The 20000-nt window shown below is 59.3% G+C and overlaps 19 non-coding genes and 1 pseudogene across 19 annotated transcripts; all 20 read left to right on the forward strand.

The window, feature by feature from the left end:
• The first annotated feature begins 809 nt into the window (after window positions 1-809).
• LOC144677432 (5S ribosomal RNA) lies at window positions 810-934 on the forward strand (annotated as a pseudogene).
• An 855-nt stretch (window positions 935-1789) lies between these two features.
• LOC144677389 (5S ribosomal RNA) lies at window positions 1790-1908 on the forward strand. The gene has a single exon (XR_013575654.1). It is a non-coding gene; the product is annotated as a 5S ribosomal RNA (ribosomal RNA).
• An 861-nt stretch (window positions 1909-2769) lies between these two features.
• On the forward strand, window positions 2770-2888 carry LOC144677400 (5S ribosomal RNA). Its single transcript, XR_013575665.1, has one exon. It is a non-coding gene; the product is annotated as a 5S ribosomal RNA (ribosomal RNA).
• Window positions 2889-3746: 858 nt separating this feature from the next.
• Window positions 3747-3865, forward strand: LOC144677411 (5S ribosomal RNA). The gene has a single exon (XR_013575676.1). It is a non-coding gene; the product is annotated as a 5S ribosomal RNA (ribosomal RNA).
• Window positions 3866-4726: 861 nt separating this feature from the next.
• LOC144677422 (5S ribosomal RNA) lies at window positions 4727-4845 on the forward strand. Its single transcript, XR_013575687.1, has one exon. It is a non-coding gene; the product is annotated as a 5S ribosomal RNA (ribosomal RNA).
• An 861-nt stretch (window positions 4846-5706) lies between these two features.
• Window positions 5707-5825, forward strand: LOC144677433 (5S ribosomal RNA). Its single transcript, XR_013575697.1, has one exon. It is a non-coding gene; the product is annotated as a 5S ribosomal RNA (ribosomal RNA).
• Window positions 5826-6674: 849 nt separating this feature from the next.
• On the forward strand, window positions 6675-6793 carry LOC144677390 (5S ribosomal RNA). The gene has a single exon (XR_013575655.1). It is a non-coding gene; the product is annotated as a 5S ribosomal RNA (ribosomal RNA).
• Window positions 6794-7651: 858 nt separating this feature from the next.
• On the forward strand, window positions 7652-7770 carry LOC144677391 (5S ribosomal RNA). The gene has a single exon (XR_013575656.1). It is a non-coding gene; the product is annotated as a 5S ribosomal RNA (ribosomal RNA).
• Window positions 7771-8631: 861 nt separating this feature from the next.
• Window positions 8632-8750, forward strand: LOC144677392 (5S ribosomal RNA). The gene has a single exon (XR_013575657.1). It is a non-coding gene; the product is annotated as a 5S ribosomal RNA (ribosomal RNA).
• Window positions 8751-9611: 861 nt separating this feature from the next.
• LOC144677393 (5S ribosomal RNA) lies at window positions 9612-9730 on the forward strand. The gene has a single exon (XR_013575658.1). It is a non-coding gene; the product is annotated as a 5S ribosomal RNA (ribosomal RNA).
• An 854-nt stretch (window positions 9731-10584) lies between these two features.
• On the forward strand, window positions 10585-10703 carry LOC144677394 (5S ribosomal RNA). The gene has a single exon (XR_013575659.1). It is a non-coding gene; the product is annotated as a 5S ribosomal RNA (ribosomal RNA).
• Window positions 10704-11550: 847 nt separating this feature from the next.
• On the forward strand, window positions 11551-11669 carry LOC144677395 (5S ribosomal RNA). Its single transcript, XR_013575660.1, has one exon. It is a non-coding gene; the product is annotated as a 5S ribosomal RNA (ribosomal RNA).
• Window positions 11670-12530: 861 nt separating this feature from the next.
• Window positions 12531-12649, forward strand: LOC144677396 (5S ribosomal RNA). Its single transcript, XR_013575661.1, has one exon. It is a non-coding gene; the product is annotated as a 5S ribosomal RNA (ribosomal RNA).
• An 871-nt stretch (window positions 12650-13520) lies between these two features.
• LOC144677397 (5S ribosomal RNA) lies at window positions 13521-13639 on the forward strand. Its single transcript, XR_013575662.1, has one exon. It is a non-coding gene; the product is annotated as a 5S ribosomal RNA (ribosomal RNA).
• An 861-nt stretch (window positions 13640-14500) lies between these two features.
• Window positions 14501-14619, forward strand: LOC144677398 (5S ribosomal RNA). Its single transcript, XR_013575663.1, has one exon. It is a non-coding gene; the product is annotated as a 5S ribosomal RNA (ribosomal RNA).
• Window positions 14620-15480: 861 nt separating this feature from the next.
• LOC144677399 (5S ribosomal RNA) lies at window positions 15481-15599 on the forward strand. The gene has a single exon (XR_013575664.1). It is a non-coding gene; the product is annotated as a 5S ribosomal RNA (ribosomal RNA).
• An 861-nt stretch (window positions 15600-16460) lies between these two features.
• Window positions 16461-16579, forward strand: LOC144677401 (5S ribosomal RNA). The gene has a single exon (XR_013575666.1). It is a non-coding gene; the product is annotated as a 5S ribosomal RNA (ribosomal RNA).
• Window positions 16580-17428: 849 nt separating this feature from the next.
• LOC144677402 (5S ribosomal RNA) lies at window positions 17429-17547 on the forward strand. The gene has a single exon (XR_013575667.1). It is a non-coding gene; the product is annotated as a 5S ribosomal RNA (ribosomal RNA).
• Window positions 17548-18413: 866 nt separating this feature from the next.
• Window positions 18414-18532, forward strand: LOC144677403 (5S ribosomal RNA). The gene has a single exon (XR_013575668.1). It is a non-coding gene; the product is annotated as a 5S ribosomal RNA (ribosomal RNA).
• An 859-nt stretch (window positions 18533-19391) lies between these two features.
• On the forward strand, window positions 19392-19510 carry LOC144677404 (5S ribosomal RNA). The gene has a single exon (XR_013575669.1). It is a non-coding gene; the product is annotated as a 5S ribosomal RNA (ribosomal RNA).
• Window positions 19511-20000: the final 490 nt, after the last annotated feature.

A 20000-nucleotide genomic window follows, 5' to 3' on the forward strand; every position in this document is an offset into this window, starting at 1 on the left:
ATTCACTCTGCCACACAACGGAGGCGCAATCTTTTTGCTGCTGCTGCTGCTGCTGTCCGCGTGGTCCGCGTGCCCCGGCTCGTTTGCGGGCAGGGAGAAGGTAGCCAGGCCGGTCGGCCAGCACATTCAGCTACCCCGGCGTTGCTGGGCCATTCGAGTGGAGCCTGCTCGGGAAGCTGGGCTCGGCGGCCTGTGATCGGCGCGGACGCATGCACGTCGGGCCGCCCTTGTGCCTCGGGGCGAGCTTTCCCTAAGTTGAAGGCAGGGCAGAGTAGAGAGGGAAGAAGCTCTGTGCCCGCTGGTAAAAGGATCAAGAGCGAGAGGGCCCCACAGATTGAAAGTGAGTTGCCAAAGAAGCAAATGCGAGGTGAGAAAAAGCTTGTGGACGCAACGGGCGGTTGAGGTGCGGAAGGCCGTGACTGCCTGCAAGCGTGGCGGAGGCAGGTAGAATCGAGGCATTCGAGAGGGCGTCGGATGATTATTTGGATAGAAAGAAGGTGCAGGGGTACGGGGACAAAGGCACAAGAGGCGGATGGTAGCGCGTGCCTGACGCTTCCCCCAGTGCGGAGAGGACGAATGTTGAACGGGAGCAAGGGTGCAGGCTGGAGGCTGGTGAGGCGTAAGTAGGGCTTGCAGTTTGCCTGTGGGGGGAGGCTGAGAAGGAAGGGAGCCAGGTGGGGGAGGGATGAAAGGGAGTAGGAGGGAAAGAAGAAGAGAGAGAGAGAGAGAGAAAAAAAAAGAAAACCCGCGGTAAAGAAGAAGGGGCTGGACTGAGAGGCTTGAATTAGCCAGAAAGGCAGGCGGCAAGTGCCTACGGCCATACTAGTCTGAAAACGCCCGATCTCGTCTGATCTCGGAAGCTAAGCAGACTCAGGCCTGGTTAGTACTTGTACTTGGATGGGAGACCGCCTGGGAATACCAGGTGCAGTAGGCTTTTGCTGCCAGCAGAGGCTGCTCACGTCACCACTCTCCACATTCACTCTGCCACACAACGGAGGCGCAATCTTTTTGCTGCTGCTGCTGCTGCTGCTGCTGTCCGCGTGGTCCGCGTGCCCCGGCTCGTTTGCGGGCAGGGAGAAGGTAGCCAGGCCGGTCGGCCAGCACATTCAGCTACCCCGGCGTTGCTGGGCCATTCGAGTGGAGCCTGCTCGGGAAGCTGGGCTCGGCGGCCTGTGATCGGCGCGGACGCATGCACGTCGGGCCGCCCTTGTGCCTCGGGGCGAGCTTTCCCTAAGTTGAAGGCAGGGCAGAGTAGAGAGGGAAGAAGCTCTGTGCCCGCTGGTAAAAGGATCAAGAGCGAGAGGGCCCCACAGATTGAAAGTGAGTTGCCAAAGAAGCAAATGCGAGGTGAGAAAAAGCTTGTGGACGCAACGGGCGGTTGAGGTGCGGAAGGCCGTGACTGCCTGCAAGCGTGGCGGAGGCAGGTAGAATCGAGGCATTCGAGAGGGCGTTGGATGATTATTTGGATAGAAAGAAGGTGCAGGGGTACGGGGACAAAGGCACAAGAGGCGGATGGTAGCGCGTGCCTGACGCTTCCCCCAGTGCGGAGAGGACGAATGTTGAACGGGAGCAAGGGTGCAGGCTGGAGGCTGGTGAGGCGTAAGTAGGGCTTGCAGTTTGCCTGTGGGGGGAGGCTGAGAAGGAAGGGAGCCAGGTGGGGGAGGGATGAAAGGGAGTAGGAGGGAAAGAAGAAGAGAGAGAGAGAGAGAGAAAAAAAAAGAAAACCCACGGTAAAGAAGAAGGGGCTGGACTGAGAGGCTTGAATTAGCCAGAAAGGCAGGCGGCAAGTGCCTACGGCCATACTAGTCTGAAAACGCCCGATCTCGTCTGATCTCGGAAGCTAAGCAGACTCAGGCCTGGTTAGTACTTGGATGGGAGACCGCCTGGGAATACCAGGTGCAGTAGGCTTTTGCTGCCAGCAGAGGCTGCTCACGTCACCACTCTCCACATTCACTCTGCCACACAACGGAGGCGCAATCTTTTTGCTGCTGCTGCTGCTGCTGCTGCTGCTGCTGTCCGCGTGGTCCGCGTGCCCCGGCTCGTTTGCGGGCAGGGAGAAGGTAGCCAGGCCGGTCGGCCAGCACATTCAGCTACCCCGGCGTTGCTGGGCCATTCGAGTGGAGCCTGCTCGGGAAGCTGGGCTCGGCGGCCTGTGATCGGCGCGGACGCATGCACGTCGGGCCGCCCTTGTGCCTCGGGGCGAGCTTTCCCTAAGTTGAAGGCAGGGCAGAGTAGAGAGGGAAGAAGCTCTGTGCCCGCTGGTAAAAGGATCAAGAGCGAGAGGGCCCCACAGATTGAAAGTGAGTTGCCAAAGAAGCAAATGCGAGGTGAGAAAAAGCTTGTGGACGCAACGGGCGGTTGAGGTGCGGAAGGCCGTGACTGCCTGCAAGCGTGGCGGAGGCAGGTAGAATCGAGGCATTCGAGAGGGCGTCGGATGATTATTTGGATAGAAAGAAGGTGCAGGGGTACGGGGACAAAGGCACAAGAGGCGGATGGTAGCGCGTGCCTGACGCTTCCCCCAGTGCGGAGAGGACGAATGTTGAACGGGAGCAAGGGTGCAGGCTGGAGGCTGGTGAGGCGTAAGTAGGGCTTGCAGTTTGCCTGTGGGGGGAGGCTGAGAAGGAAGGGAGCCAGGTGGGGGAGGGATGAAAGGGAGTAGGAGGGAAAGAAGAAGAGAGAGAGAGAGAGAGAAAAAAAAAGAAAACCCGCGGTAAAGAAGAAGGGGCTGGACTGAGAGGCTTGAATTAGCCAGAAAGGCAGGCGGCAAGTGCCTACGGCCATACTAGTCTGAAAACGCCCGATCTCGTCTGATCTCGGAAGCTAAGCAGACTCAGGCCTGGTTAGTACTTGGATGGGAGACCGCCTGGGAATACCAGGTGCAGTAGGCTTTTGCTGCCAGCAGAGGCTGCTCACGTCACCACTCTCCACATTCACTCTGCCACACAACGGAGGCGCAATCTTTTTGCTGCTGCTGCTGCTGCTGCTGCTGCTGTCCGCGTGGTCCGCGTGCCCCGGCTCGTTTGCGGGCAGGGAGAAGGTAGCCAGGCCGGTCGGCCAGCACATTCAGCTACCCCGGCGTTGCTGGGCCATTCGAGTGGAGCCTGCTCGGGAAGCTGGGCTCGGCGGCCTGTGATCGGCGCGGACGCATGCACGTCGGGCCGCCCTTGTGCCTCGGGGCGAGCTTTCCCTAAGTTGAAGGCAGGGCAGAGTAGAGAGGGAAGAAGCTCTGTGCCCGCTGGTAAAAGGATCAAGAGCGAGAGGGCCCCACAGATTGAAAGTGAGTTGCCAAAGAAGCAAATGCGAGGTGAGAAAAAGCTTGTGGACGCAACGGGCGGTTGAGGTGCGGAAGGCCGTGACTGCCTGCAAGCGTGGCGGAGGCAGGTAGAATCGAGGCATTCGAGAGGGCGTCGGATGATTATTTGGATAGAAAGAAGGTGCAGGGGTACGGGGACAAAGGCACAAGAGGCGGATGGTAGCGCGTGCCTGACGCTTCCCCCAGTGCGGAGAGGACGAATGTTGAACGGGAGCAAGGGTGCAGGCTGGAGGCTGGTGAGGCGTAAGTAGGGCTTGCAGTTTGCCTGTGGGGGGAGGCTGAGAAGGAAGGGAGCCAGGTGGGGGAGGGATGAAAGGGAGTAGGAGGGAAAGAAGAAGAGAGAGAGAGAGAGAGAAAAAAAAAGAAAACCCACGGTAAAGAAGAAGGGGCTGGACTGAGAGGCTTGAATTAGCCAGAAAGGCAGGCGGCAAGTGCCTACGGCCATACTAGTCTGAAAACGCCCGATCTCGTCTGATCTCGGAAGCTAAGCAGACTCAGGCCTGGTTAGTACTTGGATGGGAGACCGCCTGGGAATACCAGGTGCAGTAGGCTTTTGCTGCCAGCAGAGGCTGCTCACGTCACCACTCTCCACATTCACTCTGCCACACAACGGAGGCGCAATCTTTTTGCTGCTGCTGCTGCTGCTGCTGCTGCTGCTGTCCGCGTGGTCCGCGTGCCCCGGCTCGTTTGCGGGCAGGGAGAAGGTAGCCAGGCCGGTCGGCCAGCACATTCAGCTACCCCGGCGTTGCTGGGCCATTCGAGTGGAGCCTGCTCGGGAAGCTGGGCTCGGCGGCCTGTGATCGGCGCGGACGCATGCACGTCGGGCCGCCCTTGTGCCTCGGGGCGAGCTTTCCCTAAGTTGAAGGCAGGGCAGAGTAGAGAGGGAAGAAGCTCTGTGCCCGCTGGTAAAAGGATCAAGAGCGAGAGGGCCCCACAGATTGAAAGTGAGTTGCCAAAGAAGCAAATGCGAGGTGAGAAAAAGCTTGTGGACGCAACGGGCGGTTGAGGTGCGGAAGGCCGTGACTGCCTGCAAGCGTGGCGGAGGCAGGTAGAATCGAGGCATTCGAGAGGGCGTCGGATGATTATTTGGATAGAAAGAAGGTGCAGGGGTACGGGGACAAAGGCACAAGAGGCGGATGGTAGCGCGTGCCTGACGCTTCCCCCAGTGCGGAGAGGACGAATGTTGAACGGGAGCAAGGGTGCAGGCTGGAGGCTGGTGAGGCGTAAGTAGGGCTTGCAGTTTGCCTGTGGGGGGAGGCTGAGAAGGAAGGGAGCCAGGTGGGGGAGGGATGAAAGGGAGTAGGAGGGAAAGAAGAAGAGAGAGAGAGAGAGAGAAAAAAAAAGAAAACCCGCGGTAAAGAAGAAGGGGCTGGACTGAGAGGCTTGAATTAGCCAGAAAGGCAGGCGGCAAGTGCCTACGGCCATACTAGTCTGAAAACGCCCGATCTCGTCTGATCTCGGAAGCTAAGCAGACTCAGGCCTGGTTAGTACTTGGATGGGAGACCGCCTGGGAATACCAGGTGCAGTAGGCTTTTGCTGCCAGCAGAGGCTGCTCACGTCACCACTCTCCACATTCACTCTGCCACACAACGGAGGCGCAATCTTTTTGCTGCTGCTGCTGCTGCTGCTGCTGCTGCTGTCCGCGTGGTCCGCGTGCCCCGGCTCGTTTGCGGGCAGGGAGAAGGTAGCCAGGCCGGTCGGCCAGCACATTCAGCTACCCCGGCGTTGCTGGGCCATTCGAGTGGAGCCTGCTCGGGAAGCTGGGCTCGGCGGCCTGTGATCGGCGCGGACGCATGCACGTCGGGCCGCCCTTGTGCCTCGGGGCGAGCTTTCCCTAAGTTGAAGGCAGGGCAGAGTAGAGAGGGAAGAAGCTCTGTGCCCGCTGGTAAAAGGATCAAGAGCGAGAGGGCCCCACAGATTGAAAGTGAGTTGCCAAAGAAGCAAATGCGAGGTGAGAAAAAGCTTGTGGACGCAACGGGCGGTTGAGGTGCGGAAGGCCGTGACTGCCTGCAAGCGTGGCGGAGGCAGGTAGAATCGAGGCATTCGAGAGGGCGTCGGATGATTATTTGGATAGAAAGAAGGTGCAGGGGTACGGGGACAAAGGCACAAGAGGCGGATGGTAGCGCGTGCCTGACGCTTCCCCCAGTGCGGAGAGGACGAATGTTGAACGGGAGCAAGGGTGCAGGCTGGAGGCTGGTGAGGCGTAAGTAGGGCTTGCAGTTTGCCTGTGGGGGGAGGCTGAGAAGGAAGGGAGCCAGGTGGGGGAGGGATGAAAGGGAGTAGGAGGGAAAGAAGAAGAGAGAGAGAGAGAGAGAAAAAAAAAGAAAACCCACGGTAAAGAAGAAGGGGCTGGACTGAGAGGCTTGAATTAGCCAGAAAGGCAGGCGGCAAGTGCCTACGGCCATACTAGTCTGAAAACGCCCGATCTCGTCTGATCTCGGAAGCTAAGCAGACTCAGGCCTGGTTAGTACTTGGATGGGAGACCGCCTGGGAATACCAGGTGCAGTAGGCTTTTGCTGCCAGCAGAGGCTGCTCACGTCACCACTCTCCACATTCACTCTGCCACACAACGGAGGCGCAATCTTTTTGCTGCTGCTGCTGCTGCTGTCCGCGTGGTCCGCGTGCCCCGGCTCGTTTGCGGGCAGGGAGAAGGTAGCCAGGCCGGTCGGCCAGCACATTCAGCTACCCCGGCGTTGCTGGGCCATTCGAGTGGAGCCTGCTCGGGAAGCTGGGCTCGGCGGCCTGTGATCGGCGCGGACGCATGCACGTCGGGCCGCCCTTGTGCCTCGGGGCGAGCTTTCCCTAAGTTGAAGGCAGGGCAGAGTAGAGAGGGAAGAAGCTCTGTGCCCGCTGGTAAAAGGATCAAGAGCGAGAGGGCCCCACAGATTGAAAGTGAGTTGCCAAAGAAGCAAATGCGAGGTGAGAAAAAGCTTGTGGACGCAACGGGCGGTTGAGGTGCGGAAGGCCGTGACTGCCTGCAAGCGTGGCGGAGGCAGGTAGAATCGAGGCATTCGAGAGGGCGTCGGATGATTATTTGGATAGAAAGAAGGTGCAGGGATTCGGGGACAAAGGCACAAGAGGCGGATGGTAGCGCGTGCCTGACGCTTCCCCCAGTGCGGAGAGGACGAATGTTGAACGGGAGCAAGGGTGCAGGCTGGAGGCTGGTGAGGCGTAAGTAGGGCTTGCAGTTTGCCTGTGGGGGGAGGCTGAGAAGGAAGGGAGCCAGGTGGGGGAGGGATGAAAGGGAGTAGGAGGGAAAGAAGAAGAGAGAGAGAGAGAGAGAAAAAAAAAGAAAACCCGCGGTAAAGAAGAAGGGGCTGGACTGAGAGGCTTGAATTAGCCAGAAAGGCAGGCGGCAAGTGCCTACGGCCATACTAGTCTGAAAACGCCCGATCTCGTCTGATCTCGGAAGCTAAGCAGACTCAGGCCTGGTTAGTACTTGGATGGGAGACCGCCTGGGAATACCAGGTGCAGTAGGCTTTTGCTGCCAGCAGAGGCTGCTCACGTCACCACTCTCCACATTCACTCTGCCACACAACGGAGGCGCAATCTTTTTGCTGCTGCTGCTGCTGCTGCTGCTGCTGTCCGCGTGGTCCGCGTGCCCCGGCTCGTTTGCGGGCAGGGAGAAGGTAGCCAGGCCGGTCGGCCAGCACATTCAGCTACCCCGGCGTTGCTGGGCCATTCGAGTGGAGCCTGCTCGGGAAGCTGGGCTCGGCGGCCTGTGATCGGCGCGGACGCATGCACGTCGGGCCGCCCTTGTGCCTCGGGGCGAGCTTTCCCTAAGTTGAAGGCAGGGCAGAGTAGAGAGGGAAGAAGCTCTGTGCCCGCTGGTAAAAGGATCAAGAGCGAGAGGGCCCCACAGATTGAAAGTGAGTTGCCAAAGAAGCAAATGCGAGGTGAGAAAAAGCTTGTGGACGCAACGGGCGGTTGAGGTGCGGAAGGCCGTGACTGCCTGCAAGCGTGGCGGAGGCAGGTAGAATCGAGGCATTCGAGAGGGCGTTGGATGATTATTTGGATAGAAAGAAGGTGCAGGGGTACGGGGACAAAGGCACAAGAGGCGGATGGTAGCGCGTGCCTGACGCTTCCCCCAGTGCGGAGAGGACGAATGTTGAACGGGAGCAAGGGTGCAGGCTGGAGGCTGGTGAGGCGTAAGTAGGGCTTGCAGTTTGCCTGTGGGGGGAGGCTGAGAAGGAAGGGAGCCAGGTGGGGGAGGGATGAAAGGGAGTAGGAGGGAAAGAAGAAGAGAGAGAGAGAGAGAGAAAAAAAAAGAAAACCCGCGGTAAAGAAGAAGGGGCTGGACTGAGAGGCTTGAATTAGCCAGAAAGGCAGGCGGCAAGTGCCTACGGCCATACTAGTCTGAAAACGCCCGATCTCGTCTGATCTCGGAAGCTAAGCAGACTCAGGCCTGGTTAGTACTTGGATGGGAGACCGCCTGGGAATACCAGGTGCAGTAGGCTTTTGCTGCCAGCAGAGGCTGCTCACGTCACCACTCTCCACATTCACTCTGCCACACAACGGAGGCGCAATCTTTTTGCTGCTGCTGCTGCTGCTGCTGCTGCTGCTGTCCGCGTGGTCCGCGTGCCCCGGCTCGTTTGCGGGCAGGGAGAAGGTAGCCAGGCCGGTCGGCCAGCACATTCAGCTACCCCGGCGTTGCTGGGCCATTCGAGTGGAGCCTGCTCGGGAAGCTGGGCTCGGCGGCCTGTGATCGGCGCGGACGCATGCACGTCGGGCCGCCCTTGTGCCTCGGGGCGAGCTTTCCCTAAGTTGAAGGCAGGGCAGAGTAGAGAGGGAAGAAGCTCTGTGCCCGCTGGTAAAAGGATCAAGAGCGAGAGGGCCCCACAGATTGAAAGTGAGTTGCCAAAGAAGCAAATGCGAGGTGAGAAAAAGCTTGTGGACGCAACGGGCGGTTGAGGTGCGGAAGGCCGTGACTGCCTGCAAGCGTGGCGGAGGCAGGTAGAATCGAGGCATTCGAGAGGGCGTCGGATGATTATTTGGATAGAAAGAAGGTGCAGGGGTACGGGGACAAAGGCACAAGAGGCGGATGGTAGCGCGTGCCTGACGCTTCCCCCAGTGCGGAGAGGACGAATGTTGAACGGGAGCAAGGGTGCAGGCTGGAGGCTGGTGAGGCGTAAGTAGGGCTTGCAGTTTGCCTGTGGGGGGAGGCTGAGAAGGAAGGGAGCCAGGTGGGGGAGGGATGAAAGGGAGTAGGAGGGAAAGAAGAAGAGAGAGAGAGAGAGAGAAAAAAAAAGAAAACCCACGGTAAAGAAGAAGGGGCTGGACTGAGAGGCTTGAATTAGCCAGAAAGGCAGGCGGCAAGTGCCTACGGCCATACTAGTCTGAAAACGCCCGATCTCGTCTGATCTCGGAAGCTAAGCAGACTCAGGCCTGGTTAGTACTTGGATGGGAGACCGCCTGGGAATACCAGGTGCAGTAGGCTTTTGCTGCCAGCAGAGGCTGCTCACGTCACCACTCTCCACATTCACTCTGCCACACAACGGAGGCGCAATCTTTTTGCTGCTGCTGCTGCTGCTGCTGCTGCTGCTGTCCGCGTGGTCCGCGTGCCCCGGCTCGTTTGCGGGCAGGGAGAAGGTAGCCAGGCCGGTCGGCCAGCACATTCAGCTACCCCGGCGTTGCTGGGCCATTCGAGTGGAGCCTGCTCGGGAAGCTGGGCTCGGCGGCCTGTGATCGGCGCGGACGCATGCACGTCGGGCCGCCCTTGTGCCTCGGGGCGAGCTTTCCCTAAGTTGAAGGCAGGGCAGAGTAGAGAGGGAAGAAGCTCTGTGCCCGCTGGTAAAAGGATCAAGAGCGAGAGGGCCCCACAGATTGAAAGTGAGTTGCCAAAGAAGCAAATGCGAGGTGAGAAAAAGCTTGTGGACGCAACGGGCGGTTGAGGTGCGGAAGGCCGTGACTGCCTGCAAGCGTGGCGGAGGCAGGTAGAATCGAGGCATTCGAGAGGGCGTCGGATGATTATTTGGATAGAAAGAAGGTGCAGGGGTACGGGGACAAAGGCACAAGAGGCGGATGGTAGCGCGTGCCTGACGCTTCCCCCAGTGCGGAGAGGACGAATGTTGAACGGGAGCAAGGGTGCAGGCTGGAGGCTGGTGAGGCGTAAGTAGGGCTTGCAGTTTGCCTGTGGGGGGAGGCTGAGAAGGAAGGGAGCCAGGTGGGGGAGGGATGAAAGGGAGTAGGAGGGAAAGAAGAAGAGAGAGAGAGAGAGAGAAAAAAAAAGAAAACCCACGGTAAAGAAGAAGGGGCTGGACTGAGAGGCTTGAATTAGCCAGAAAGGCAGGCGGCAAGTGCCTACGGCCATACTAGTCTGAAAACGCCCGATCTCGTCTGATCTCGGAAGCTAAGCAGACTCAGGCCTGGTTAGTACTTGGATGGGAGACCGCCTGGGAATACCAGGTGCAGTAGGCTTTTGCTGCCAGCAGAGGCTGCTCACGTCACCACTCTCCACATTCACTCTGCCACACAACGGAGGCGCAATCTTTTTGCTGCTGCTGCTGCTGCTGCTGCTGCTGTCCGCGTGGTCCGCGTGCCCCGGCTCGTTTGCGGGCAGGGAGAAGGTAGCCAGGCCGGTCGGCCAGCACATTCAGCTACCCCGGCGTTGCTGGGCCATTCGAGTGGAGCCTGCTCGGGAAGCTGGGCTCGGCGGCCTGTGATCGGCGCGGACGCATGCACGTCGGGCCGCCCTTGTGCCTCGGGGCGAGCTTTCCCTAAGTTGAAGGCAGGGCAGAGTAGAGAGGGAAGAAGCTCTGTGCCCGCTGGTAAAAGGATCAAGAGCGAGAGGGCCCCACAGATTGAAAGTGAGTTGCCAAAGAAGCAAATGCGAGGTGAGAAAAAGCTTGTGGACGCAACGGGCGGTTGAGGTGCGGAAGGCCGTGACTGCCTGCAAGCGTGGCGGAGGCAGGTAGAATCGAGGCATTCGAGAGGGCGTCGGATGATTATTTGGATAGAAAGAAGGTGCAGGGGTACGGGGACAAAGGCACAAGAGGCGGATGGTAGCGCGTGCCTGACGCTTCCCCCAGTGCGGAGAGGACGAATGTTGAACGGGAGCAAGGGTGCAGGCTGGAGGCTGGTGAGGCGTAAGTAGGGCTTGCAGTTTGCCTGTGGGGGGAGGCTGAGAAGGAAGGGAGCCAGGTGGGGGAGGGATGAAAGGGAGTAGGAGGGAAAGAAGAAGAGAGAGAGAGAGAAAAAAAAAGAAAATCCGCGGTAAAGAAGAAGGGGCTGGACTGAGAGGCTTGAATTAGCCAGAAAGGCAGGCGGCAAGTGCCTACGGCCATACTAGTCTGAAAACGCCCGATCTCGTCTGATCTCGGAAGCTAAGCAGACTCAGGCCTGGTTAGTACTTGGATGGGAGACCGCCTGGGAATACCAGGTGCAGTAGGCTTTTGCTGCCAGCAGAGGCTGCTCACGTCACCACTCTCCACATTCACTCTGCCACACAACGGAGGCGCAATCTTTTTGCTGCTGCTGCTGCTGCTGTCCGCGTGGTCCGCGTGCCCCGGCTCGTTTGCGGGCAGGGAGAAGGTAGCCAGGCCGGTCGGCCAGCACATTCAGCTACCCCGGCGTTGCTGGGCCATTCGAGTGGAGCCTGCTCGGGAAGCTGGGCTCGGCGGCCTGTGATCGGCGCGGACGCATGCACGTCGGGCCGCCCTTGTGCCTCGGGGCGAGCTTTCCCTAAGTTGAAGGCAGGGCAGAGTAGAGAGGGAAGAAGCTCTGTGCCCGCTGGTAAAAGGATCAAGAGCGAGAGGGCCCCACAGATTGAAAGTGAGTTGCCAAAGAAGCAAATGCGAGGTGAGAAAAAGCTTGTGGACGCAACGGGCGGTTGAGGTGCGGAAGGCCGTGACTGCCTGCAAGCGTGGCGGAGGCAGGTAGAATCGAGGCATTCGAGAGGGCGTCGGATGATTATTTGGATAGAAAGAAGGTGCAGGGGTACGGGGACAAAGGCACAAGAGGCGGATGGTAGCGCGTGCCTGACGCTTCCCCCAGTGCGGAGAGGACGAATGTTGAACGGGAGCAAGGGTGCAGGCTGGAGGCTGGTGAGGCGTAAGTAGGGCTTGCAGTTTGCCTGTGGGGGGAGGCTGAGAAGGAAGGGAGCCAGGTGGGGGAGGGATGAAAGGGAGTAGGAGGGAAAGAAGAAGAGAGAGAGAGAGAGAGAAAAAAAAAGAAAACCCGCGGTAAAGAAGAAGGGGCTACTGAGAGGCTTGAATTAGCCAGAAAGGCAGGCGGCAAGTGCCTACGGCCATACTAGTCTGAAAACGCCCGATCTCGTCTGATCTCGGAAGCTAAGCAGACTCAGGCCTGGTTAGTACTTGGATGGGAGACCGCCTGGGAATACCAGGTGCAGTAGGCTTTTGCTGCCAGCAGAGGCTGCTCACGTCACCACTCTCCACATTCACTCTGCCACACAACGGAGGCGCAATCTTTTTGCTGCTGCTGCTGCTGCTGCTGCTGCTGCTGTCCGCGTGGTCCGCGTGCCCCGGCTCGTTTGCGGGCAGGGAGAAGGTAGCCAGGCCGGTCGGCCAGCACATTCAGCTACCCCGGCGTTGCTGGGCCATTCGAGTGGAGCCTGCTCGGGAAGCTGGGCTCGGCGGCCTGTGATCGGCGCGGACGCATGCACGTCGGGCCGCCCTTGTGCCTCGGGGCGAGCTTTCCCTAAGTTGAAGGCAGGGCAGAGTAGAGAGGGAAGAAGCTCTGTGCCCGCTGGTAAAAGGATCAAGAGCGAGAGGGCCCCACAGATTGAAAGTGAGTTGCCAAAGAAGCAAATGCGAGGTGAGAAAAAGCTTGTGGACGCAACGGGCGGTTGAGGTGCGGAAGGCCGTGACTGCCTGCAAGCGTGGCGGAGGCAGGTAGAATCGAGGCATTCGAGAGGGCGTCGGATGATTATTTGGATAGAAAGAAGGTGCAGGGGTACGGGGACAAAGGCACAAGAGGCGGATGGTAGCGCGTGCCTGACGCTTCCCCCAGTGCGGAGAGGACGAATGTTGAACGGGAGCAAGGGTGCAGGCTGGAGGCTGGTGAGGCGTAAGTAGGGCTTGCAGTTTGCCTGTGGGGGGAGGCTGAGAAGGAAGGGAGCCAGGTGGGGGAGGGATGAAAGGGAGTAGGAGGGAAAGAAGAAGAGAGAGAGAGAGAGAGAAAAAAAAAGAAAACCCGCGGTAAAGAAGAAGGGGCTGGACTGAGAGGCTTGAATTAGCCAGAAAGGCAGGCGGCAAGTGCCTACGGCCATACTAGTCTGAAAACGCCCGATCTCGTCTGATCTCGGAAGCTAAGCAGACTCAGGCCTGGTTAGTACTTGGATGGGAGACCGCCTGGGAATACCAGGTGCAGTAGGCTTTTGCTGCCAGCAGAGGCTGCTCACGTCACCACTCTCCACATTCACTCTGCCACACAACGGAGGCGCAATCTTTTTGCTGCTGCTGCTGCTGCTGCTGCTGCTGTCCGCGTGGTCCGCGTGCCCCGGCTCGTTTGCGGGCAGGGAGAAGGTAGCCAGGCCGGTCGGCCAGCACATTCAGCTACCCCGGCGTTGCTGGGCCATTCGAGTGGAGCCTGCTCGGGAAGCTGGGCTCGGCGGCCTGTGATCGGCGCGGACGCATGCACGTCGGGCCGCCCTTGTGCCTCGGGGCGAGCTTTCCCTAAGTTGAAGGCAGGGCAGAGTAGAGAGGGAAGAAGCTCTGTGCCCGCTGGTAAAAGGATCAAGAGCGAGAGGGCCCCACAGATTGAAAGTGAGTTGCCAAAGAAGCAAATGCGAGGTGAGAAAAAGCTTGTGGACGCAACGGGCGGTTGAGGTGCGGAAGGCCGTGACTGCCTGCAAGCGTGGCGGAGGCAGGTAGAATCGAGGCATTCGAGAGGGCGTCGGATGATTATTTGGATAGAAAGAAGGTGCAGGGGTACGGGGACAAAGGCACAAGAGGCGGATGGTAGCGCGTGCCTGACGCTTCCCCCAGTGCGGAGAGGACGAATGTTGAACGGGAGCAAGGGTGCAGGCTGGAGGCTGGTGAGGCGTAAGTAGGGCTTGCAGTTTGCCTGTGGGGGGAGGCTGAGAAGGAAGGGAGCCAGGTGGGGGAGGGATGAAAGGGAGTAGGAGGGAAAGAAGAAGGGGAAAGAAGAAGAGAGAGAGAGAGAGAGAAAAAAAAAGAAAACCCGCGGTAAAGAAGAAGGGGCTGGACTGAGAGGCTTGAATTAGCCAGAAAGGCAGGCGGCAAGTGCCTACGGCCATACTAGTCTGAAAACGCCCGATCTCGTCTGATCTCGGAAGCTAAGCAGACTCAGGCCTGGTTAGTACTTGGATGGGAGACCGCCTGGGAATACCAGGTGCAGTAGGCTTTTGCTGCCAGCAGAGGCTGCTCACGTCACCACTCTCCACATTCACTCTGCCACACAACGGAGGCGCAATCTTTTTGCTGCTGCTGCTGCTGCTGCTGCTGCTGCTGTCCGCGTGGTCCGCGTGCCCCGGCTCGTTTGCGGGCAGGGAGAAGGTAGCCAGGCCGGTCGGCCAGCACATTCAGCTACCCCGGCGTTGCTGGGCCATTCGAGTGGAGCCTGCTCGGGAAGCTGGGCTCGGCGGCCTGTGATCGGCGCGGACGCATGCACGTCGGGCCGCCCTTGTGCCTCGGGGCGAGCTTTCCCTAAGTTGAAGGCAGGGCAGAGTAGAGAGGGAAGAAGCTCTGTGCCCGCTGGTAAAAGGATCAAGAGCGAGAGGGCCCCACAGATTGAAAGTGAGTTGCCAAAGAAGCAAATGCGAGGTGAGAAAAAGCTTGTGGACGCAACGGGCGGTTGAGGTGCGGAAGGCCGTGACTGCCTGCAAGCGTGGCGGAGGCAGGTAGAATCGAGGCATTCGAGAGGGCGTCGGATGATTATTTGGATAGAAAGAAGGTGCAGGGGTACGGGGACAAAGGCACAAGAGGCGGATGGTAGCGCGTGCCTGACGCTTCCCCCAGTGCGGAGAGGACGAATGTTGAACGGGAGCAAGGGTGCAGGCTGGAGGCTGGTGAGGCGTAAGTAGGGCTTGCAGTTTGCCTGTGGGGGGAGGCTGAGAAGGAAGGGAGCCAGGTGGGGGAGGGATGAAAGGGAGTAGGAGGGAAAGAAGAAGAGAGAGAGAGAGAGAGAAAAAAAAAGAAAACCCGCGGTAAAGAAGAAGGGGCTGGACTGAGAGGCTTGAATTAGCCAGAAAGGCAGGCGGCAAGTGCCTACGGCCATACTAGTCTGAAAACGCCCGATCTCGTCTGATCTCGGAAGCTAAGCAGACTCAGGCCTGGTTAGTACTTGGATGGGAGACCGCCTGGGAATACCAGGTGCAGTAGGCTTTTGCTGCCAGCAGAGGCTGCTCACGTCACCACTCTCCACATTCACTCTGCCACACAACGGAGGCGCAATCTTTTTGCTGCTGCTGCTGCTGCTGCTGCTGCTGCTGTCCGCGTGGTCCGCGTGCCCCGGCTCGTTTGCGGGCAGGGAGAAGGTAGCCAGGCCGGTCGGCCAGCACATTCAGCTACCCCGGCGTTGCTGGGCCATTCGAGTGGAGCCTGCTCGGGAAGCTGGGCTCGGCGGCCTGTGATCGGCGCGGACGCATGCACGTCGGGCCGCCCTTGTGCCTCGGGGCGAGCTTTCCCTAAGTTGAAGGCAGGGCAGAGTAGAGAGGGAAGAAGCTCTGTGCCCGCTGGTAAAAGGATCAAGAGCGAGAGGGCCCCACAGATTGAAAGTGAGTTGCCAAAGAAGCAAATGCGAGGTGAGAAAAAGCTTGTGGACGCAACGGGCGGTTGAGGTGCGGAAGGCCGTGACTGCCTGCAAGCGTGGCGGAGGCAGGTAGAATCGAGGCATTCGAGAGGGCGTCGGATGATTATTTGGATAGAAAGAAGGTGCAGGGGTACGGGGACAAAGGCACAAGAGGCGGATGGTAGCGCGTGCCTGACGCTTCCCCCAGTGCGGAGAGGACGAATGTTGAACGGGAGCAAGGGTGCAGGCTGGAGGCTGGTGAGGCGTAAGTAGGGCTTGCAGTTTGCCTGTGGGGGGAGGCTGAGAAGGAAGGGAGCCAGGTGGGGGAGGGATGAAAGGGAGTAGGAGGGAAAGAAGAAGAGAGAGAGAGAGAGAGAAAAAAAAAGAAAACCCGCGGTAAAGAAGAAGGGGCTGGACTGAGAGGCTTGAATTAGCCAGAAAGGCAGGCGGCAAGTGCCTACGGCCATACTAGTCTGAAAACGCCCGATCTCGTCTGATCTCGGAAGCTAAGCAGACTCAGGCCTGGTTAGTACTTGGATGGGAGACCGCCTGGGAATACCAGGTGCAGTAGGCTTTTGCTGCCAGCAGAGGCTGCTCACGTCACCACTCTCCACATTCACTCTGCCACACAACGGAGGCGCAATCTTTTTGCTGCTGCTGCTGCTGCTGCTGCTGCTGCTGTCCGCGTGGTCCGCGTGCCCCGGCTCGTTTGCGGGCAGGGAGAAGGTAGCCAGGCCGGTCGGCCAGCACATTCAGCTACCCCGGCGTTGCTGGGCCATTCGAGTGGAGCCTGCTCGGGAAGCTGGGCTCGGCGGCCTGTGATCGGCGCGGACGCATGCACGTCGGGCCGCCCTTGTGCCTCGGGGCGAGCTTTCCCTAAGTTGAAGGCAGGGCAGAGTAGAGAGGGAAGAAGCTCTGTGCCCGCTGGTAAAAGGATCAAGAGCGAGAGGGCCCCACAGATTGAAAGTGAGTTGCCAAAGAAGCAAATGCGAGGTGAGAAAAAGCTTGTGGACGCAACGGGCGGTTGAGGTGCGGAAGGCCGTGACTGCCTGCAAGCGTGGCGGAGGCAGGTAGAATCGAGGCATTCGAGAGGGCGTCGGATGATTATTTGGATAGAAAGAAGGTGCAGGGGTACGGGGACAAAGGCACAAGAGGCGGATGGTAGCGCGTGCCTGACGCTTCCCCCAGTGCGGAGAGGACGAATGTTGAACGGGAGCAAGGGTGCAGGCTGGAGGCTGGTGAGGCGTAAGTAGGGCTTGCAGTTTGCCTGTGGGGGGAGGCTGAGAAGGAAGGGAGCCAGGTGGGGGAGGGATGAAAGGGAGTAGGAGGGAAAGAAGAAGAGAGAGAGAGAGAGAGAAAAAAAAAGAAAACCCGCGGTAAAGAAGAAGGGGCTGGACTGAGAGGCTTGAATTAGCCAGAAAGGCAGGCGGCAAGTGCCTACGGCCATACTAGTCTGAAAACGCCCGATCTCGTCTGATCTCGGAAGCTAAGCAGACTCAGGCCTGGTTAGTACTTGGATGGGAGACCGCCTGGGAATACCAGGTGCAGTAGGCTTTTGCTGCCAGCAGAGGCTGCTCACGTCACCACTCTCCACATTCACTCTGCCACACAACGGAGGCGCAATCTTTTTGCTGCTGCTGCTGCTGCTGTCCGCGTGGTCCGCGTGCCCCGGCTCGTTTGCGGGCAGGGAGAAGGTAGCCAGGCCGGTCGGCCAGCACATTCAGCTACCCCGGCGTTGCTGGGCCATTCGAGTGGAGCCTGCTCGGGAAGCTGGGCTCGGCGGCCTGTGATCGGCGCGGACGCATGCACGTCGGGCCGCCCTTGTGCCTCGGGGCGAGCTTTCCCTAAGTTGAAGGCAGGGCAGAGTAGAGAGGGAAGAAGCTCTGTGCCCGCTGGTAAAAGGATCAAGAGCGAGAGGGCCCCACAGATTGAAAGTGAGTTGCCAAAGAAGCAAATGCGAGGTGAGAAAAAGCTTGTGGACGCAACGGGCGGTTGAGGTGCGGAAGGCCGTGACTGCCTGCAAGCGTGGCGGAGGCAGGTAGAATCGAGGCATTCGAGAGGGCGTCGGATGATTATTTGGATAGAAAGAAGGTGCAGGGGTACGGGGACAAAGGCACAAGAGGCGGATGGTAGCGCGTGCCTGACGCTTCCCCCAGTGCGGAGAGGACGAATGTTGAACGGGAGCAAGGGTGCAGGCTGGAGGCTGGTGAGGCGTAAGTAGGGCTTGCAGTTTGCCTGTGGGGGGAGGCTGAGAAGGAAGGGAGCCAGGTGGGGGAGGGATGAAAGGGAGTAGGAGGGAAAGAAGAAGAGAGAGAGAGAGAGAGAAAAAAAAAGAAAACCCGCGGTAAAGAAGAAGGGGCTGGACTGAGAGGCTTGAATTAGCCAGAAAGGCAGGCGGCAAGTGCCTACGGCCATACTAGTCTGAAAACGCCCGATCTCGTCTGATCTCGGAAGCTAAGCAGACTCAGGCCTGGTTAGTACTTGGATGGGAGACCGCCTGGGAATACCAGGTGCAGTAGGCTTTTGCTGCCAGCAGAGGCTGCTCACGTCACCACTCTCCACATTCACTCTGCCACACAACGGAGGCGCAATCTTTTTGCTGCTGCTGCTGCTGCTGCTGCTGCTGCTGTCCGCGTGGTCCGCGTGCCCCGGCTCGTTTGCGGGCAGGGAGAAGGTAGCCAGGCCGGTCGGCCAGCACATTCAGCTACCCCGGCGTTGCTGGGCCATTCGAGTGGAGCCTGCTCGGGAAGCTGGGCTCGGCGGCCTGTGATCGGCGCGGACGCATGCACGTCGGGCCGCCCTTGTGCCTCGGGGCGAGCTTTCCCTAAGTTGAAGGCAGGGCAGAGTAGAGAGGGAAGAAGCTCTGTGCCCGCTGGTAAAAGGATCAAGAGCGAGAGGGCCCCACAGATTGAAAGTGAGTTGCCAAAGAAGCAAATGCGAGGTGAGAAAAAGCTTGTGGACGCGACGCAACGGGCGGTTGAGGTGCGGAAGGCCGTGACTGCCTGCAAGCGTGGCGGAGGCAGGTAGAATCGAGGCATTCGAGAGGGCGTCGGATGATTATTTGGATAGAAAGAAGGTGCAGGGGTACGGGGACAAAGGCACAAGAGGCGGATGGTAGCGCGTGCCTGACGCTTCCCCCAGTGCGGAGAGGACGAATGTTGAACGGGAGCAAGGGTGCAGGCTGGAGGCTGGTGAGGCGTAAGTAGGGCTTGCAGTTTGCCTGTGGGGGGAGGCTGAGAAGGAAGGGAGCCAGGTGGGGGAGGGATGAAAGGGAGTAGGAGGGAAAGAAGAAGAGAGAGAGAGAGAGAGAAAAAAAAAGAAAACCCGCGGTAAAGAAGAAGGGGCTGGACTGAGAGGCTTGAATTAGCCAGAAAGGCAGGCGGCAAGTGCCTACGGCCATACTAGTCTGAAAACGCCCGATCTCGTCTGATCTCGGAAGCTAAGCAGACTCAGGCCTGGTTAGTACTTGGATGGGAGACCGCCTGGGAATACCAGGTGCAGTAGGCTTTTGCTGCCAGCAGAGGCTGCTCACGTCACCACTCTCCACATTCACTCTGCCACACAACGGAGGCGCAATCTTTTTGCTGCTGCTGCTGCTGCTGCTGCTGCTGCGCGTGGTCCGCGTGCCCCGGCTCGTTTGCGGGCAGGGAGAAGGTAGCCAGGCCGGTCGGCCAGCACATTCAGCTACCCCGGCGTTGCTGGGCCATTCGAGTGGAGCCTGCTCGGGAAGCTGGGCTCGGCGGCCTGTGATCGGCGCGGACGCATGCACGTCGGGCCGCCCTTGTGCCTCGGGGCGAGCTTTCCCTAAGTTGAAGGCAGGGCAGAGTAGAGAGGGAAGAAGCTCTGTGCCCGCTGGTAAAAGGATCAAGAGCGAGAGGGCCCCACAGATTGAAAGTGAGTTGCCAAAGAAGCAAATGCGAGGTGAGAAAAAGCTTGTGGACGCAACGGGCGGTTGAGGTGCGGAAGGCCGTGACTGCCTGCAAGCGTGGCGGAGGCAGGTAGAATCGAGGCATTCGAGAGGGCGTCGGATGATTATTTGGATAGAAAGAAGGTGCAGGGGTACGGGGACAAAGGCACAAGAGGCGGATGGTAGCGCGTGCCTGACGCTTCCCCCAGTGCGGAGAGGACGAATGTTGAACGGGAGCAAGGGTGCAGGCTGGAGGCTGGTGAGGCGTAAGTAGGGCTTGCAGTTTGCCTGTGGGGGGAGGCTGAGAAGGAAGGGAGCCAGGTGGGGGAGGGATGAAAGGGAGTAGGAGGGAAAGAAGAAGAGAGAGAGAGAGAGAGAGAGAGAAAAAAGAAAACCCGCGGTAAAGAAGAAGGGGCTGGACTGAGAGGCTTGAATTAGCCAGAAAGGCAGGCGGCAAGTGCCTACGGCCATACTAGTCTGAAAACGCCCGATCTCGTCTGATCTCGGAAGCTAAGCAGACTCAGGCCTGGTTAGTACTTGGATGGGAGACCGCCTGGGAATACCAGGTGCAGTAGGCTTTTGCTGCCAGCAGAGGCTGCTCACGTCACCACTCTCCACATTCACTCTGCCACACAACGGAGGCGCAATCTTTTTGCTGCTGCTGCTGCTGCTGCTGCTGCTGCTGTCCGCGTGGTCCGCGTGCCCCGGCTCGTTTGCGGGCAGGGAGAAGGTAGCCAGGCCGGTCGGCCAGCACATTCAGCTACCCCGGCGTTGCTGGGCCATTCGAGTGGAGCCTGCTCGGGAAGCTGGGCTCGGCGGCCTGTGATCGGCGCGGACGCATGCACGTCGGGCCGCCCTTGTGCCTCGGGGCGAGCTTTCCCTAAGTTGAAGGCAGGGCAGAGTAGAGAGGGAAGAAGCTCTGTGCCCGCTGGTAAAAGGATCAAGAGCGAGAGGGCCCCACAGATTGAAAGTGAGTTGCCAAAGAAGCAAATGCGAGGTGAGAAAAAGCTTGTGGACGCAACGGGCGGTTGAGGTGCGGAAGGCCGTGACTGCCTGCAAGCGTGGCGG

This window comes from Cetorhinus maximus, unplaced genomic scaffold, assembly GCF_964194155.1.
Source record: "Cetorhinus maximus unplaced genomic scaffold, sCetMax3.hap1.1 HAP1_SCAFFOLD_2519, whole genome shotgun sequence".
NCBI classification, from domain to species: Eukaryota; Metazoa; Chordata; class Chondrichthyes; order Lamniformes; family Cetorhinidae; genus Cetorhinus; species Cetorhinus maximus.